The sequence below is a fragment of the Carassius gibelio genome, chromosome A6 (genome assembly GCF_023724105.1).
Source record: "Carassius gibelio isolate Cgi1373 ecotype wild population from Czech Republic chromosome A6, carGib1.2-hapl.c, whole genome shotgun sequence".
Lineage (NCBI taxonomy): Eukaryota > Metazoa > Chordata > Actinopteri > Cypriniformes > Cyprinidae > Carassius > Carassius gibelio.
In genome coordinates this window covers 2,120,437-2,140,869 of record NC_068376.1, presented here as the reverse complement: position 1 = coordinate 2,140,869, position 20,433 = coordinate 2,120,437, and the positions used below count along the sequence as shown (strand labels likewise).

General features: G+C 34.6%; 1 long non-coding RNA gene across 1 annotated transcript; it reads left to right on the top strand.

Moving 5' to 3' along the window:
- Nucleotides 1–16,957: 16,957 nt before the first annotated feature.
- On the top strand, nucleotides 16,958–19,409 carry LOC128015125 (uncharacterized). Its single transcript, XR_008183799.1, has 3 exons — nucleotides 16,958–17,205; nucleotides 17,936–18,035; nucleotides 18,749–19,409. It is a non-coding gene; the product is annotated as an uncharacterized LOC128015125 (long non-coding RNA).
- Nucleotides 19,410–20,433: the final 1,024 nt, after the last annotated feature.

The window sequence follows — 20,433 nt, the reverse complement described above, 5'->3', positions numbered from 1 at the left end:
ACACATATACATATATTCCTTTATACAAATAAATAAATAAAAACACTCAGAGGAAAAAGGCAACTTTCTCTCGAGGAATAAAGGGCAGGTGCTCAAGCCCCCATTGATGTCTATATGTGTGCATGTGCCTGGAAGGCTGTATAGTCAACACTGAGCTTCACAATTAATATTGCTTATCCAGCCCGAAAAGACCATAAACATTATAGTTCACGTCTGCAGTAACAATCAACAGACATGGATCTTAAAAATTATTATTTTATTTGTAGTAAAATCAATTTTTTTTTTTTTATAGGTAAATGAGCTGATTTGGGAAAAGGTGTTTAACACTGCCTTGTTATATGTATTGTGCTCATCATGTTTAATGTGCTCTTTTGTCTGATCCCTGTTGTTATGAACACGTGTGTGTATACTGTCTTTATTTGTCAGTGTCTTTGCACCTTGGTTCGTCAGAAACGACATTTCATTCTTCTGTATACTGTTTACATAGAAGAATGACAATAAAATGAAGTTGAAATCACCGTCAGGGCTAAAATGAAATGAAAACAGTATGTGATAAAATATATATATTAAAGGAGATATGCAGGTGCTTCTCAATAAATTAGAATGTCGAAGAAAAGTTAATTTATTTCAGTAATTCAACTCAAATTGTGAAACTCATGTATAAAATTCAATGCACACTTCTCTCTTCTCACAAGTCTTTGCTTCTTTTAATTATGATTTTGGCTCATATTAGACAAAACCCTTCTGCACATAAAAAAAAAAAAATTTAATACATGAGTTTGACAATTTGAGAACCTGGCATGAACTTTTCCTCGACCTGTCTGTTAAAGGTTGTATTTGCATCAATGAATCATGTCAGAAATCCCAACTGAAACCTTGCTTTTGGCTATTCTCTGGGGATAATCTTGAGGCAGTTTATGAGAAGAATTCATTTTGTCACTCATCTACATTCCTGTCTTCTGATCTGATGGAATGGAAAAAAACTAAATCATTCAGATTTGTACAAAAGTTCATGGCAAGGCTGCATTACCTACACACAAAGACACACACACACACAATTCCGTTGAGTGAGAACAAAGTCAATCATTGTTGGACACGACTGTCAAGTCAATTCACCTTTATTTGTATGTGCTTTTAAAATACATATTGTGTCAAAACATTTCACAGTATTAAATAAGAAAATAGTGTATCAATAATGCAAAATGAAAATAGTAAACACTAACTTTTCAGTTAAAGGCAGTTCATCATTGAATTCAGTGATGTCATCATCCAGCTCAGTTGAAATAGTGTCTGTGCAATCAAGTCGACGATATCGCTGGACATTAAGTGTCCCCAACTAAGCAAGCCAGAGCCAACAGCAGCAAGGAACCGAAACTACATCGGTTACAGAATGGAGAAAAAACCTAGGGAGAAACCAGGTTCAGTCGGGGGACCAGTTCTCCTCTGGCCAGAAGAAACCAGCAGTTCGATTCCAGGCTGCAGCAAAATCCCATTCTGCAGAAGACTCAACTGGTTCCTGTGGTCCTGTCCCGGTGGCTGTTTAGGAGACAAGGTCTTCACTGTGGATCTGTCTCCTGAGCTCATCTATTTGTCCTGGTCTCCGCTGACATTCAAGGCTGTAGAGGTCATCTGTAGGTGCTGATCCACCATCTGGGCTGGATATGTACTGGATCCGGGTGTCTGCAGTGATCATCTGATCTGGATACAGACTGGATCTGGTGGCTACGGTGACCTTGGAATAAGAAAGAAACAGACTAATAAACCACTCAGGGCATTATAAGTAGAAGATCTATATGATGTTTAATAGGAAGCCAGTGCAGTGTTGACAGAACCGGGCTTATATGGTCATACTTTTGGTTCTAGTAAGAACTCCAGCTGCTGCATTTTTGACCAGCTGGAGTTTGTTTATTAAACATGCAGAACAACCACCCAATATAGCATTACAATAATCTTACCGGGAAGTGAAGGAATATAGAGATGAGTGTCATCAGCATAACAGTCAAAGCTAACACTGTGTTTCCAGATGATATCTCCAATAGGTAAAATGTAAAGCTTTGAAAAGTAATGGCCCTAGTACTGAGCCTTGATGTACTACATACTGCTGTTGTGATTGATATGACACCACTTCATTCACTGCTACAGATAAGTAGGGTTTGAGCCATGATAATGCACTTCCACTAATGCCAACAAAGTTTTCTAGTCTATTCAAAATAATGTTATGTTCAATAGTGTCAAATGCAGCACTAAGATCCAATAGCATTTATAGAGAGATACCACCACGATCAGAAGATAAGAGCATGTAATTTATAACTCCAATGATAGTCTCATTACTATGATACGATTTTAATCCTGACTGGAAATCCTCACAGATACCATTTTTCTCTAAGAAAGAATATAATTGTAAGGATACTACCTTTTCTAGTATCTTAGACAGGAAAGGGAGATTTGAGATTGGTCTGTAATTAACTAGTTCTTTGGGGTCAAGTTGTGTTGTTTTTTTTATGAGGGGCTTATATAACAGCCAGTTTGAAGGTTATGGGGGAAAATCCTAATGACAATGATCTATGTCTTCTGGAAGCACCTCTTTTAGGAGCTTAGTTGGAATAGGGTCGAATATGTAGTTGGTTTTAGATGGTTTAACAAGTTTATACAATTCTTCCTCTCCTATTGTAGAGAATGAGTGGAATTGTTTCTCAGGGGTCTATAGTGAATCTATAGATAGATAGATAGATAGATAGATAGATAGATAGATAGATAGATAGATAGATAGATAGATAGATAGATAGATAGATAGATAGATAGATAGATAGATAGATAGATAGATAGATAGATAGATAGATAGATAGATAGATAGATAGATAGATAAAATTTGGCTTCAGAAGTGGACATTCAACTGAGACATTCAAACACACTTGTGCTGCACCTTGTGTTGCATTGTGCCGGGTGTATGATAGGGCCCTATGTGTTAAAAGATATATATTAAAGGTTGTATTTGCATCGATTAATCATAAACATGTCATAAATCACAACTGAAACCTTGCTTTTGGCGATTCTCCGGGGATGCCTTGAGGCAGTTTTGAGTGCAAGCAGTTCTGAAAGTTTTAATAAGTGGGTCACAAACTTACTGTGACATTTAAGTTTAAAACTCGAGAACAGCCTTTTCAGATTTGCATCTGTGTGTAAATTGGTTTTAAGGATGCATTTGACTTTTTTCTTATTCAGTTTAGGGCATAAAATCCAATCATGTTCCTTGAAAATCAAATTACACTCAGCTACAGTGCCTGGGGTTTATTATGAGTTTTTGGAGTTCTCTTTGACTACGCAGAATGCACAATTTCAAAAACAGAGAAGATGCGGGCGGTCTTGGGTTACCCCATCCTCTCATCCTTCTGTGAAAAGATAGAAAAATATCCTGCCTGGTTGCCATAGAAACAAATAATTGCTGCACCTGGCAAATTGCAGGGCATTTTCAAGCAGTTAATTCAGTGTTTTCTCAGCTTTTCCCATCCTACAGGCCTGACATGTGACTATCTGTTTAGATGCAGGAATATCTCCTGAATGATGGCAGCGGAGCTGTGTTGTAATGATAATGTACAGAAAAGGTCAACTGGTTTCAAGTGTGTTGTATAAGATTGTGTTCATGCATTTGTTTGTGTGTGTGCATCTTTATATCCATGCCATTGTTTGTGACTAACAATAGAATAGAATGTGGTTGTGTGTGAAAATGCATTTGCGTTTTTGAGAACATTTGAGGCTAGAATAGAATAACATAAAATGGAGCGGTTTGTGTGCGTACTTTTAGGCAAAGAATAGAATAGAATTGAATAGAATAAAATAGAACTGGATGGTTTGTATATAAATTTGTGTTTTCAGTATGTTTTAGGAAAATAACTGAATAGAATAGAATGTGGTGGTTTGTATACATACATATACAAGTACATTTTAAGTACAATTTAAGATAATATAATCCAGTGGGGTAGATTTTGTCTATATCAATGTGTAGAATAAAATAGAAAGAGGTGGTTTGTGAAGATATATTTCTTTTTAAGTCCATTTTATGCTTAAAATATAATAGAATATGGTGGTTTGTTTTAGAGCATTTGTGTTTCAAAGCACAATTCAGGCTTATAATAGAATAGATGTGATGTGTAGGTCTGTAGACATTCATTTGTATTTAATTATATTTAATCTAAGAATAGAATATAATGTAGCATGTTTGTGCATTTGTGTGTCAAAGTACATTTTAGGCTTAGAATAGAATAGAATAGAATAGAATGGAATAGAATAGAATAGAATAGAATAGAATAGAATAGAATAGAATGTGAAGGTCGGTATATGTACATTTGTTTTTAAGTACAATTAATCTAAGAATAGAATAGAATTTGGCAGTTTGTGTTTTTGCATTTGTGTTTCAAAGTACATTTCAGGCTTAGAATAGAATAGAATAGAATAGAATAGAATAGAATAGAATAGAATGTGAAGGTCTGTGCATGTAAATTTGTTTTTAAGTAGATTTAATCTAAGAATAGAATAGGATGTGGTGGTTTATGTATTTGCATTTTGTGTTTCTAAGCACATTTTTGGCTAGGAATAGAATAGAATAGAATGTGGCTGTCTGTGTATGTACATTTGTGTTTTAAGTGCATTTAATCTAGGAATAGAATAAAATTTAATGTATATTATGTACACTCCTCTTTTGTGAATATATGTTAGACTACAAACAGAAAAGAATAATCGAGGGTGTTATATTTATGCACAAATATACAATCCCTGCTGTACACATTTTTTTTTAAAGAAAATACTTGAATATGCAAATATTCAAATATAATTGTGTGGTTTATGTTTGTGCATTTGTGTTTGTGAGAACATTTTTAGGAATCTTAGGAAAGTTACATTGTAATAATACGATTATTTTTGATCAAATAAACAGTACAGTACAGATGAACAGTATGTGATAGTTGTTTATCAAGTTGGTTCTCTGTAACAGAAATCCTGTTTCAGACGCTGTTGTTTCTTGTCATCCATCGCTCATCCACTGTAGTGAAATGTCTTTTAAAAGCTCGGAAGATTAGATGAGGTTGAGACGAATCAGTGTCTGGGTTAGATGAGAATGCTGGAGCAGAGCAGGGGTTTTTTAGTTTCTAATCACAGAGATTTTTGTCCTCAAGATAGCACCAAGATTGAGGGCTTCTCTTCAGCGAGGCAGGCGAGAGAAAAATACTTCCTTTAAACAAGATAACCATCGAATGCACACAGCTTTAAAGGAATGGGACCCGTCAACAAGAAATGAATTACTCAAAGGAAGTGAAAGATTTGGGACAGTGCGCAGGCCACTGATTATCTGAATTTATAGAGAGTCGTGACAGTCGAGAAAACGCCTCTCTCTGACTCTTTCTGCCTTATATCTAGTCTCTTTTGCAACCCACTGCTTCCTCTATCCAGTGGTTAATAAAGGGGCTCTCATATTCACACTGTTTATGTTATGTAAAAGCTGTCAAGGTCAGCAAAGGAAACTAGTTTCCAGTTTTCTGAGCAGTTGAATCGACTTCACGGTTCCACACAATGTCAGTTTCTTCAGGGTTTGCTGGTAGCATCATAGCTTTCAGTTAATTTGGACTACAAAACAAAGTTGCTGTAACTAACCTCTTTATCTTCTACAGAAGCATGTCTCCATATTGGCCAATCATTAGAACTGGTCCCGGCTGAATTTATGCGAGTGGTTTAACGAGGATGTTTAGTGCTGTAGTGTGCACTGGTATCCATCATCATTAGGTTGCCATTGCATTAACTATGTGGGATGAAAAGAGAGCAGTGCGCTAGTTTATCAGAACTCTATTAAAAGAGCATTACACCCTAAGAGTTAAAACAGAGTCTGGTGAAAACAGCAGCCACTCAATGACTCAACACGAGTCTCTGAAACATGAGCCAGGGTTGCTTTCCTGAATGCCTCCCGCACATGTTAATAACTGCACTGCATCACCAAAGTGTTTGCTGAATACAGAGTACAATATGTACTTTATTGTTTTTAAAGGGAAATGTATTAATCTCCATGTTGCATTACACAAACCCAAGAATATTGCAACACCATGTAAAGCATAGACTATTGTTCAAAAGTTTGAGGTCAGTAAGATAATTTTTTTTTTTTTCAATTAATGTTTTTATTTAGATTAATTTATCAAAAGTGACGGTAAATACATTTATAATGTAACAAAAGTTTTTTTTTTTTTTTTTCAAATAAATGCTGTTCTTTCAAACGTTTTATTAAATGAAGTATCCTGATAAAAATGTATCATGGTTTCCACATAAAATATTAAGCTGTTTTCAGCATTGATAATAATCATTGAAATGTTTCTTGTGCAACAAATCAGCATATTTCACTCTTCATATTTCTCATTCAGGATCATGTGCCACTGAAGACTGGAGGAATGATGCTGAAAATACAGCTTTGTGTCACAGGAATTAATTTCAGTTTAAATATATTTATTTTAATTAGAATAGTTATTTTGAATTGCAAGAATAGTTCACAAAGTTCCTGCTTTAAGTGTATAATTGTTCAAATAAATGCAGCCTATGAGTGATTTCTTTCTAAATCATTAAAAATCTTACCACCACAGATATTATAGTTGTATTACAGTAAATATAAGGGAATGGGAAATATAAAAAAATCCTTTAAAAAAATAATACATTGTCTATCTACTATTTACTTGCAAATATTTTTTATTAAATAAATATTATACAGCATGTCTCTTTTGCTCAATTCTTTTTCAAAATAGTTAATCTTTTTTTTTTCTTAAACTTGTTCAGTAAACAGATGAAAAACTTCTGAGGGAAAAGGTTGTGTGAAATGAGGATTGAGATGAGCTGCGAGTCTATCCTCTCTCTGTCAGAAAGATCTATGATATATTTTATTTTATATTTCTGTGCTACAAACAGAATGACAACTGTAATCTCTTACTTGATATCTATATTGAATTAAATAAAATGATGTACTAAAGGAAACTGAGCATGTGTGAGAGTGCATGTGTGTGACATGAAATCACACGTGTCCAGATAAAGGATGTGTTCTCCACATGAAGAGGAACAGAAAAGGGAATGATGTGAGAGAGGGATGACAGATATTGAGTCGGAGAAATTATGGGATAGTCAGATCCCACCTGGGGTTTGGAGAAGAGATTGACTGAATGTGGATACAGCTTTTCAGATTTGTATTCTGGTGAAGAATGAGAGAAAAAGACAAAATTTATGGGTGAATGACTGAGAGAGATGAGATGCCCTAATTCATTCATCCTTATATTCACAGAGCTGTATTTCTTTCTGTATTCACATGTGTGTGAGTGTGTGTAGTTTATATTACATTATATACTAAAAGTATATATAGTTTTATTCCTTTTATTTAGTAATTTAATTTAATAATAATTTGTTTTTTATCATTTATTTTATATTTTTGTTTTCCTCTTTATTGTTATTATTTTAAAATAATATTATAATAAAATGTGTTCTATGCATAATACAGCCTGTGGTTTCTATCACGAATGTATTATCTGTTAAACACTTCTAAACCACTAAAACACTTTTAGCATCCATTTAACCCTTGTTGGAGATGATCTTGTAACTTTATCTGCCTTGACCAAATTTAAATGCTATATGAAATAATTATTTACAGTTAAATTGCTCAACTGTGGCGAAGGAAAATTATTTGAAATAATTTTAAGACATGTGAGCGGATATGACATGAAATAGGGTTCAGAGGTGATTTGAACCCAAATGTTGATGGATCTGTGTAGGTGTGTATTGTTAGAAGTTTATTTCAGCTTATGATTCAGGAAATAATAACAGGATGAATGTTGGCATTTGCTATCACATTTAGAAATTCAAATAGATGTGAATGGAGCTAGTTGTTACTGTACTTTTTACACAAATATAATTCATATAGATGATTTATTGTAATATTTTCTGGCAAAACAATGGTTTGATATTTCTACATTCCATTTTACAAGATAATAATTATTATAGTGTTTACATTTTGCTAAAATATTATAATAAGCTGTTTAATAGCAGTTGGCAGCATTGTGACATATTACTCCAAATATTGTACCTTTTGTTCTTTGCATTAAGGGTGGAAATGGTCAGTATCTTTTTTTTCTTGTGCTAAAAAGTGTGACAGTCTCAGTCTCCTCTATATTGTATGTATTATTATATTTCCCCTTTGAGCAGTCTTTCCTGTTGCATGGCTGACACTTAAGAGGAAATAACTCTTATACTGAAGTCTGATTTGTTGACATTTGCGTAATTGCACGAAACCATGGCATCTGCACAGATTAACTTGATCAAATGGCTACTTTTACAGCTCTATTGATCTTTAGCCCAAAAGAGTCTTTTGCAGCTCCCCATGGTGTAACTAATACCATTTTAGAGGCTAGAACTCCATCTACAAGACATCTTTACACCCCTAAATGGTCTGTCTTCTCTATCTGGTGTGCAGCATGGAACCAGGATTCATCATGCAACGTGTCCTGTATGCTAACATTTTTACAAGAGCTGCTGGAAAAGGGGCGCAGCTCTTCCATGCTCAGAGTATATGTGGCAGCCATCACAGCGAATCATTAAATCGTGGCTGGCCAGTAAGTCAACAGAAACGACCTAGTCATTGAGTTTCTAAGGGGAGCTCAGAGATTAAATCTCCATTGCCCTCATACTCTGCCAACTTGGGACTTATCTATCCCTCCTTTCGCCCCTATCACCCTCCTTCTGGCTTCAGCATAGGTCATGCAAGTGGGTGACCGGCAATTACTGTCAGTCAGTGTTTCCTGTCTTGAGTTTGGGCCTAACGACTGTAGACTCATCTTCAAACCGAGACAATGCTATCTTCTAAAATTGCTGTCCACTCTGTTCAGAGCACAAGTCATCACCCTCCAAGCGCTCCTCAATTCAGAAGGTGAACAGGGTGATAATCCACTCTGTCCAGTTCTGGATCTTAAGCCACTTTCAGAGCAGCTTTTTGTATGCTTCAAAGGCAACTCTAAAGGGCTGATGATTACAAAGCAGAGACTCACTGGACAGTCAATGCTATAGCTCTGGCTTATGCCTTAGCAGGCTTGCAGTGCAGTATTTAAGTGAGGGCCCACTCCACCAGAGGAATGACCTCCTTCTAGGTTTGGTCCATCTGGGTTTCTATTGGTGATATTTGTGCGGCTGCTGGCTAGTCGTCGCCGTCATCTTCAGAAGATTTTATAACTTGGACGTCCCTGCCGGGTATATGCACTTGCATATAGCACTGGACTATTGAATGCATTCACCATAAATGACAGTTGAAAAAAGTGAGAGACCATTAGAAAGGGACTGTTCAAGTTAATACCGTAACCTTATTCCCTGAGATAAGGGAACAGTCGTTGCATAGGCTGCCTTGCTATTGCTATAAGACTGCACGTGAATGACTGTCACTTCAGTCGAAAGATTCTGATGAAATGGTGCTCAGAGCCAACTTATTCTATATCGGTCAGCTCCTACCCTTTCGGTGAGTTGAAGTGCCATTGATTCAAGAATTGGAGGTAAAATTAGTTTTCCCATAAGTGTCAGAGATGCAATGCTCATTTCCTTTATCTAAGGGAACCAAGGTTACGTTAAGGTAAAAAGGTGGCAGTAATTTTCAACACTCTGACCTGTTTTCAGTTGGTTACATCACATTTTGCTATCAGCACTTGTAGCAGAAGTCTTTTCTTTTGGCATGTTTAAAAGAAATGCACCAGTCTGATAAAAAGAATTGTTGAACATGATGGTCACGAAAATCTCCTGATGGTCACGAAAATGCTCCTTTTGTTTGAGCCTCAGGCTGTTTTCACTGCTGTGTAATGTTGTAGACTTGTAAAGAAATATGCATTCTATTCATGTAGCTGGTCTTTAACTCAAGGATCAATTTCTACCTGTTCTAACTCATACAAATTGCTTTTATACAAATTACTTTTTAATATTCAAATAATATTTTTGACTTCAAGTGTCAGCCAATTTAGATGTTTTTTTTTTATTGTTTTTGTTTTTACATTACCTTAAAAATTCACAATTTATAATACACTGTATACAAGTATCGGCAATATGCACAATATACACATAACAGTGTGACTCAATCTAAAACTAGTAAAAATTTTGAAATCTTTAAGTCCTTTTTAATTTAATAACATTTTCATTGTAAATTGTATTATTAGCATAATAATGTGAAATTAAACAGTTTATTTGAGTTTCTGTATTTCATAGTATTCAGTTTGTCCATGTTATGTATAGATTTGGTTTTGTTTCTTAAATTTCTTTCAGTCGATCCACATTATTTGGTGTTTGTTGAGTATTGAGTGGTGGAAAGACAATTCACAGCCTTTAATCACCTCTTGAAGTACAAATCAATGAGATGGAGACCTGTGCAAATATAAAAGCACAGAGCTCTCTAACCTTCCCTATTTGTGAAAGACTAATGTACTTTCTCTCTTATCTTATTTAAACTTTTCAGCTTTGCCGAGTCAGCACTGAGGCTTCAAGGGACAGCATGACATTCAGATGGCACAAGTGAGGACAATGTATGCAGAAAGATCCCAAAGAAATCTGAAATCTGTGCAGATTTCCCTCCTGATTCAGATAAGATGACTTTTTCACTGGAAAAATATTATAGATAGAGGAATCGGTTTTTTTAGCCCAAAGCAGTGGATTACTTGTGGATTATTGTTATGTTTTTATCAGCTGTTTGGACTCTGACGGCACCCATTCACTGCAGAGGATCCGTTGGTCAGTGATGTGATGCTAAATTTCTCCAAAATCCATTCCCATGAAGAAACAAACTCATCTATATCTTGGAGGAGGAAATTTCCATATTTATTCCTTTAACATGCCTTGACAAAGTGTGGGATAGATGCACAAGTATAAAATGAAAAGGAATAGCATCATTACTTTGTCTGTTAAGAGCCCTGAAATGTTCTGTTTCAGAGGACACGAGATGCACACTTTAGATTCAGAAACCATGGGCTGATGGGGGTAAAATATTTTTGTTTCCATGACAACAAAATGGAGCCATTACACAGGCGCCAAAATGAGGGGTATTTTGTTGTGGGGTTGGAGGGGAACAGACAATGATTGCTGTAATCATGCTAGGAAAATATTAAGCTAATGAGTGGTGACTGAATAGCATTTCTCTTTTCCCCAGGGCTGTATATCTTTAACCTTCCTCTCGTCACAGATGCCTTCTGTATGCTCTCTGAGCTTCTCTGTCACATGCTGACTGAAGCTGCTCTGTGCAAAAATCTGTGTCCATGTGTGTGATGAGTTCTCACTGTGGCGACTCAGAATGCAATACTATGTACTGCTAACTGCATACTGTGCAGTATATATCACTCTCAAAAATAAAGGTTCAAAAGCTGTCTTTTTTAAAGGTACTCATTAACCATAGAGGTAATAACATTAAAAAAGAGGCTTAAAAAACATTCTAATATGCATCATTTGGGGGTAAATAAGGTACAAAGATGTTCCTTTTAAAAGGATACCACATATTTTTTCCTAAGTGCTGTTATATTGTTAACTAAAACTATAAAAAATAATGGTCATTAATTGAAATCAAATCAAATATAAAATATCAGATTAAAATTTAGTAGATTGCTGATTGCCTAAATAGCTCTGAGAAGCTCAGGGCGAACTTTAATTTTAGAGCAAAAATCAAACCCCCTCTGAACAAACTAAATGTCATGATGTTTTATCCTGATAGGACATACAATAATATTACTCTCATCATGAGATGCTTTACAGACCTTTTTGTGATCCTACATTTAAATCATCAATAATATGCAGAGGATGTGAACGGTTCATCTTTATATTCACACCAGTGCTACTCCTGAACTTAGATAATAGTTTTGACCTAAAATTTAAAAAATCTAAAAGGTTATCTTATATTATATACCTATATTACTAATATTTTAAATGGCTTAACTTTTTTAATTTGAATATTATACAGACAGTTACAGGCTGTACTTATAACCTTATATTAAGTTAATGGATGGACAGAAAGACAGATAGACAGATAGATAGATAGATAGATAGATAGATAGATAGATAGATAGCTGTAAAACTTCCAAAAACTGTAATTTTAACAATATTTTACTGTAAAATTACATTAAATATAATCACAGTTTTCTCAACATTTATAGTACAGAAACGTATTGTTTACCAATTAACAGGTTTTTACTGTAGCATTATTACAGTTTTTTTACTGTTAAAACCACTTTTTTCTTTCTTTTTTTTTTTTTTTACAGTATATGTCCTCATTTAGATATTAATATAAATCTCTGTAAAGACATAAGCAGTCTGCTCCTCATCATTTGGTATTCCTCTCGGCTCATAATCAAAAGCAGAGGTCAAGCCAAGGTTAATAAGTGGGAATCTCACTCGATTTGCCTGCGCGCACACACACACACACACACAGTGCTTTATGTCTCTCCTTCTGTCTCTCTCTCTCTCTCTCTCTCTTCATACATACAACCACACAGGCTCTATGTTTGGACACTTGTATCACATGCTCACTCACACACACATTTTATTCCTTCGGCCTGATCACTGATTCACATACATGTGTGTTAGAAAGCACTTGGACATGTGACTCAGAGAAAGGAACTGTCTTCTGCACAAACTGATATCCATTTATATGATAACAGGCAGCCTGAGGAAAGACATTTAAAGTGACAGCAGCCCGGTTGTTTTATGCTTTGTCTTGTGGTGAATAATGGAAAATAAGGAAAGGTTCTGTTAAACAGTTCTGGCCAGAGATAAGACATGCCTACACAAACACACACTCATTAGGGTTTCTGCACTCTAATTATATGGTCTAGTTGCTCTTAAAAGAGCATGTCAAGCACAGTTTTTTATGGCAATATGCATGCGATTTTCTCTGAGCATGTCTGGTGAGTTATGTAAGAGTTATTTGGAGACTCAGCTCTGATTGACAGCTCTCATTCAGTGTGGATACTCATTCATTTCAGTACATGTGTTGCTCAAATACTAGCTCAAATACTGAGTGACCAGAGCTTTTTCAGAGAGAAGCAACCTGGTCCTGTCTGAGTATATCTGCATCATTTCCAAAAACATCTTTTAAACTCTGTAACATTTAAAATATGAATATGACTTTGTTGTATTTTTATAAAAGGTGTTAGATCATGCCTCCATACCAGAAATATCAGATCCAGCCACTGAAGCCAGATCCTGTCAAAAAATATACATTTTGTCTGGTAACAGAACAACCAGTCAGCAAAGTTGTCTAATACCCAAAACCTGTTAACAGTATCTAACCAGTGTTTTGTCTGGCACCCAAAACTGTCAAAACTGTCTTCTAGTTTGGGCAATGTGCTTAAATCTTATGTACTTAAATGATTATTTATACAATAGCAAGAGAATGAACAGGATGGAAATAAAGACACAAAGTCAGTCATTGCTCAGGGATTGAAAAAAAATGTGTTATGAAATGTTGATGTCATCACGATTTCTGTGAGTTTTTTCTAAGTAATTCTAGGAGATTACATGTTGCAATTAAATTTTTTTCCCCACCACAAAAAAATAAATAAAAATAAATAAATAATAAGCTGATGGCGCCGATGAAGCTGACCCTTCGTGATGCAGGTTTGTGATATGTTCAGCATGACTTTAGTGGTATAAATGTTTGGCAAGTGCTTAAGGAAACAATCACAGTCCATTTACATAACAGATGGTGCCTGATGGTAATTTTCACATGCAATTAACTCCATTCATGAAGATGGCACGCTCAAACACTGCATTATGAGGCTGTTTGTGTGCATGTGTTATGTGCTTCTGGCTATAACTGAGAAACCAGAGGTCATAAGACAGATTATGTACGTTTGGTTACACTTTTTGACATGCTGTTGTTATTTTTTTATATTCAGGTTTTTGATTATCTCATATCTGGATTCTTGTACTCTCTCTCTGTATGTTTTCATATGTGTTGGAAAATGAAATACCTGGGAATGCAAAAAGGCAAGGGGTAAGTGGAAGTCTTAGTGTATATGTATATGTGTTGGGAGAGCAGTCAAAACAGACTCTGTCCCAAACCCTAGTGTGCTCACTACATAGGCATTATGTTAAGGGGTTATATGTATGCTCCCTCAAAAGATAGAGGCTTTTATCCAGTGCAAACTAAGTTATATTAAAGTTGTATTGTATTCAAACCTTGATGTCACAAAGTCCAGTTCAGCTTCAGGAACCGGTAAGATTAATCTTTTTTCAAATAGTTTTTATGATATAACAATCACAGAATGTATTTTAACAAGCTCTTCATTGTATTAAAATGTACATCATATTGATGAAAAGAGTTTTCATAAACAAATCAAATACAAAATATTAGACTTGAAGTACCACATCATAAGCTTTGCACCATGTTAATGCTAAACTCTACTTCTGGTTTCATGTTTATTTCAGTAAGAGCTTTAGACATTTTACAGCTGTTTTATCTTTGTTTTATTGTTCATTTTATGTAATGATTTAGTTAACTATAATCACTCTGCTAGTCAGCTCACTAGAGTTTGGAATAGAGCCGGTCTGACTGTGTACACACACACATCTGTGTGTCTGGGAGCGAGTGCAACAAAGCATGAAATGATTCTGTGTCATTTATCACACACACACACACTTCCAGCATACACTCGGGGCTCTGCATGCTGTGTCTGAGAGGCTGTGATGGCTCCCTTCAGCCTCTCGCATCTCAAGTTGTTTGTGTATCCTGGCATTTTTTGGAAAGCAAAAAGAAAAAGGTACCACTAGCATTGACAGGGATTTGGAAGCAATGTCACCTCAAACTGCTTTTTATTAACGAAGTGCAATGTATATAGCATTGAACACAGATTTAGAGAAGGTCAAAGAATTGCTACTGTTACTCATTCTTAGGATTAATAATTCATACAACTCCCTAAATCTAATAAATAAACATCAGAAAGTAAAACATCCAGCATTGTTTGTGCTGCAGACATTAAATCATGATACCACAAATCATGCAGATATCTGAATATAATATCACAGTGTTGAAAGCTCTCTTTGTGTTTCATTTCTTTTGCTTCTTTTTTCTTTTTTGTTTGTTGCTACCAATTTTATTTTTGGATTTAATCTGAAATTTGATCTTTTTTGAGACAACTACAGCCTTTATCATATAACAAACCCTGTGGTTCTGCTGCTGATACTTCACAGACTGCTGAGCAGCTGAAGAAAAGGTTAATTACTCTATATTAAGACCACTTATGGATGATAATTTATATGTGGGAGGCATTATAATAGCACATGACACTTTCATAACACTCTCTCATACATAACCTACAGTAAATCTATGCCAACACACACATGGACACAGCAGAGGAACTGAACTAGAGATTTGAAACAGTCAATCATGTGACTAAGCAAAAGCTTTTTAATGTTTTTGGAAAAAAAAAAGAAAGTCTCTTCTGCTCACCTAGGCTGCATTTATTTAATCCAAAATACAGTAAAAAAAAAAAAAAAAAAAAAAAGAAAGAAAAAAGGAATATTGTGAATTATAATTACAATTTTAAATAACTTCCCTATCTGAAAATATTTTACAATTTAATTTTTTTCTGTGGTCCAAGCTGAAGTTTCTAAATCATTACTTGAGTCTTCAGTGTCACACGATTCTTCAGAAATCATTCTAATATGCTGATTTGTTGCTCAGGAAACATTTCCTATTATTAAAAAAAAAATTCTCCCCAGGATTCTTTGATGAAAACTTCAAAATAACAGCATTTATTTAAAATAGAAATCTTCATTATAAATGTCTTAACTGTCAATTTAATGTATCCTTGCTAAATAAAAATACTAATTTATCCCAAAATTTTGATCTGTGTATCTCCATATAAACATAAATTTTTTAAGTACCATGATTCAATGGTATATATGATGCATATTTTGAATACATTATTAGAATTTAGATATATTAGATATATTTTTGTAATTTTCCTTCCAGGATTGGTTCTCATTGGTCTGTCTGGTTAGCATCAGCAGTTTTAATGTGAGGTATCCCAGAGCTCACACCTCTCTCCAGGTGTTACTGAGCTTGTTGGATTCTCTTGTCCCATTCTCTGATGAGGGGTCAGGTTTATGACTGCGACAGACAGAGTCTGACCCCTTTTAACAGCTTCTATCTGTCACCACCAGAGTCCATATCATTTACTCTTTCCCTTTTCTCCCTCTTCTGTCTTTATCAGTGTGTGTGTGTGTGTGTGTGTGTGTGTGTTTGTGTGTTTGAGAATGTTTATTGCTTGCAGGATCATGTTAAAATAATAGTTCACTCAAAAATGAAAATTTTGTCATCATCTGCTCTCAAATCTCATTCACAATCATGTGCATATTATTTTTCAAAATAATTTGGAGCTAACAATTATTTTTGGTAGCAATCATAAATGTTCTAGAAGCAACAAATCAACATATTCAAATGATTTCTGAAGGATCATGTGACGAAGGACTGCTAAAAAAATCAGCTTTGCATAACAATAATAAATTAAATGTATTTAAATATTTTAAATAATATTTCACTTTATTACTGTTTTACTGTATTTTTGATCAAATAAATTCAGCCTTGGTGTTCAGAAAAGAACATTCAAAAATCTTGTACAGCAGTGTTTGCAGATATTCCACTTGAAGATACAGTATGCTGTGTTTGTCATAAATGATGCTGAACACTGACATAACACTGAAGATACTGCTTCTGCATAACTTTTCTTTTTTTAAATCATATGGGATTCAAACGACATGTGGGTAAGTAATCAGTGACATTTTTTATTTTTCTCATTTCAAGCCATTTAACCAACTATTGCTTCCAAAATAAAAAATGATAAAATAATAAAATAAATTATAATGCGTGCATTTATAAGTTACTAATGAATGGCTAGAACATTCAGTTGTTTTTACTTGTGCGTTTGGACAACCCATTCTCACTCCAAAGGCGTCAAAAACCGAAGCATGGTCAAGCGCCCCTAGCGTCACTTTTATGACGCCAAATGTGCCTCTCGGCGTCGACTATCGAAGCACTACGACCTTCATTGCTTTCAGTGGGAAACTTTTGGCGTCAGAATTCGACACGAGGACATGAGATGTTTATCGCTATGAAATCACGTTCAAGAAGTCTCATTCAGCACACATCGCGCGATACTTGCTATCAGTTCCACAGTTTGGGTGAGTAGTCGTATATACGCTCTTTTAATGCCTTTTATCAAATGTATTCTGTCTTCTTTATTAATCAGATTAGTGCCATATGTTTAATCGCTGTATTATATCGGTCATCCGCGGCTGTCTTTGAGTTTCATTGCGTTTAAATAAATGAACACAGCTGCTAATTAGTGTGATTAAACTCTATCTGTCACGTGACGTGCCATAGACCTTCGATCCGTTTTATATTATTATTAATTTCAGGATCAATGATGTAAGTTGTATTTGTAGTAAAATCATGGTAATCACGACACAATAGTAATAAATGAAATGTGAAGTTAAAACACAGTAAATGGGACATTAGTAACTGTAACTGTAGTTTTACTATGATATATTAATAATCAATACAACAATACAATAATCACCAAACCAGCTATGTTTGTATCACTGTAATGTTAGTGTTTTTATGTGCTTTTATATGACAGATATCACAGTAATCATGTGTTCTGTACCATGCTTTTAATACCTTTTAATGTGAATCCAAAAAAAAAAAAAAAAATCAAATTAAAAATAAATAATAAAACATGTATTTTTCCATCTTGCAGTTCATTCATATCAGTTTATATATATATATATATATATATATATATATATATATATATATATATATAAATATTTTGCTCACAGATCATTATTAACATTCTGTATATAATTCAATTTTATTTTCTCTCCCCTTTTTTATTATTTATATTTTTAGCTGAAAAGACGTAAAGGCAGTCAGCCCAGTGGTGTTTCTGGAGAGGGATTCCTTCAGAAATGGAGAAGACAGAAAGCTGCGGAGGCAGATATTTGCAGCAGTAAGTCTGTGATAGTTTGTCTCTTTTATCAAAAATTCCTGCTGTTATAATTTGTACAGCATTTGTTGTTTCTTAAACTGTTGCACTGTCCAAATACCCACACTTGCCATCTTTTCACTTGACCACTTGATTACTTATTTGAAGTCTTTCCTGTATTTGGCCTAGTGTTTGAGTGAGCATGATAACCACAAGTGTGTGTCGAACTTTTCATGACCTGATGACTGTGTTTCCCAATCCTGATCCTGGAGAACCCCAGCACTGCACGGTTTTGGTGTCTCTCTTATCTGCCTTGGAGTCTTCACTGATGAGCTGATGAGTTGAATCAGGTGTGTTTGATCAGGGAGACATCTCAAATGTGCAGTGTTGGGGTTCTCCAGGACCAGGATTGGGAGCCACTGCCTTATGGGACACTTATGTGTTTAAAGAGATTTTTAATATCTAATTATCAATATTTCACATACTGTACTAAACACATCACAGTCTTAATAATCCAGTTTAACACTTGTATGATATTGTACAAGCCCCAGGACGGTCTCATCTGACACTATCAAAAGAATTCATATGACTATAGCTTGTTATTAATTACTTGCTTTCAATAATGGATTCATTTAACATTTAATTTTACAGCATCTTTACAGAGGCTGCTTTTATGGTCTAAACAAAACACAGTGTAATGTATAAGTTGAATGTAATGTAATATTTCTGTTTTACAGGATTGTTTGAGGATAACACTGCAGTTCTCCATCATGCACAAGGACTCACCTCGTTAACTCTTTTTCCCCCACACACACAGATATGGTCCCTGGATCAGTGATTAGACTTTGCAGTGGTTTGATTTTTGCAGAAGATGTAACTTTGTTTTATTTATAAGCTCATAATGAATACATTACAGAACCAGTGATGAAAACAATAGTTAAAAATAGTATTTTTCGTATTGATAAAGCATTTTGTTCTCTTTTTCAAGCTTCATACAGTGAACTTTTTAGACTTTAATTAAGAGTTTTAGTAAAGGAGATATTCATACACAGTCATCCCCTAGCTCCAGTCATGAAGTGAATTCATGATGTTATTGTCAAAGCTAGCAGGTGTTTGTTTTCCTGAACACTTTCTCTGTCTTCCATTGTTCAGACAATCAGTGTTTATTTGATGCTGTGCTGATTGAGTTTTATAGATGATATTGCACACTTGACATGCATGTCTTCATGGTGTTTTTTTGTGAGTTTGAAACATTTACATTGTGTTGTATAACATTTTGGTCAATTTAATTTTTTTAATAAAATTGATCTTTTTCCAGTGTTCTCTGAAAGACATACTGTATTTACTGTTTTGTTTTTTAATAAAAGCATTTTCATTTGCATACTGAAAATAGTTAATGTTTACCACATAACTGCCTTTTTATTCTTTATGGTGGCAAAAACGAGCTTGGTGACAGAGGATCCAGTGTAGTAATTTGGGCATGTTGTCTTTAAATGAGTTTGACATATCAATAAATAATGGAAGATCCTTACAAAAATATGCATGTTTATTATGCTTTATGTATTTATTTGTTCATTCATTCATTAATTTATAATTTCTGTTTTTATTCCTAGGGTTCAAATGGTAGAGAATGGTAAATCACAGAAACACAAATGTGAACAATTTTAACTTTAAAACACAATGTAATATACAATGTAAATTTTAGAAGCACGTCATTTGATTAGTAAATATATTTGTCTTTGGTCAAAAAAAAAAAATACAAATCTTAAAAATGTGTCTTATATTTAATGAGAGGAATCTATCTGTTGGATACAACTGCGACTGCTGGGCATGTGCACATCAATATTGCCCAATTTTTGTCAAGCTGAACAACGGAGGAAGGTGAAGACGTTAATAAAACAGAATCTAATAAGTAGCAAGCTTAATCTATTGTTAACCGAATCTATCCCTTCAGCCGAAAAACGAAAGACATCTGTCATACATGGATAAGGAAGTGTGACGCTGCTGCTCAGCTTAGATGCCATTGGCTATGACTTTTCAGGACAGTCTGTGGTTGGACTATCTTTTAACCCATATTAAACAGCGCATCATGTTAAAAAGTATGTTTTGCTCCTATCATCACATTAGTAATATATTAAGTCAACAATGAAGTGTTGCTATCTTGAGAAAAATGACATCTTTAGCGAGATCCTAATCCTAACCCTAAGCATAACTTCAATGAACTACAAAAACAGCCCCCTAGTGTTGCCTTTCTATAGATAGAACGACGGAGGCTTGTGGGTAATGTAGTTTAAAACTTTTTATTAACAAAACTAAATAAATTATTTATTTTAAGGTAAACTGGATATCTAAATATGTTTATTGTGCAAACCTCTATGATATATTTGAGAGGCAGGCTGAAATGTGGTATTTTACAGTGAGC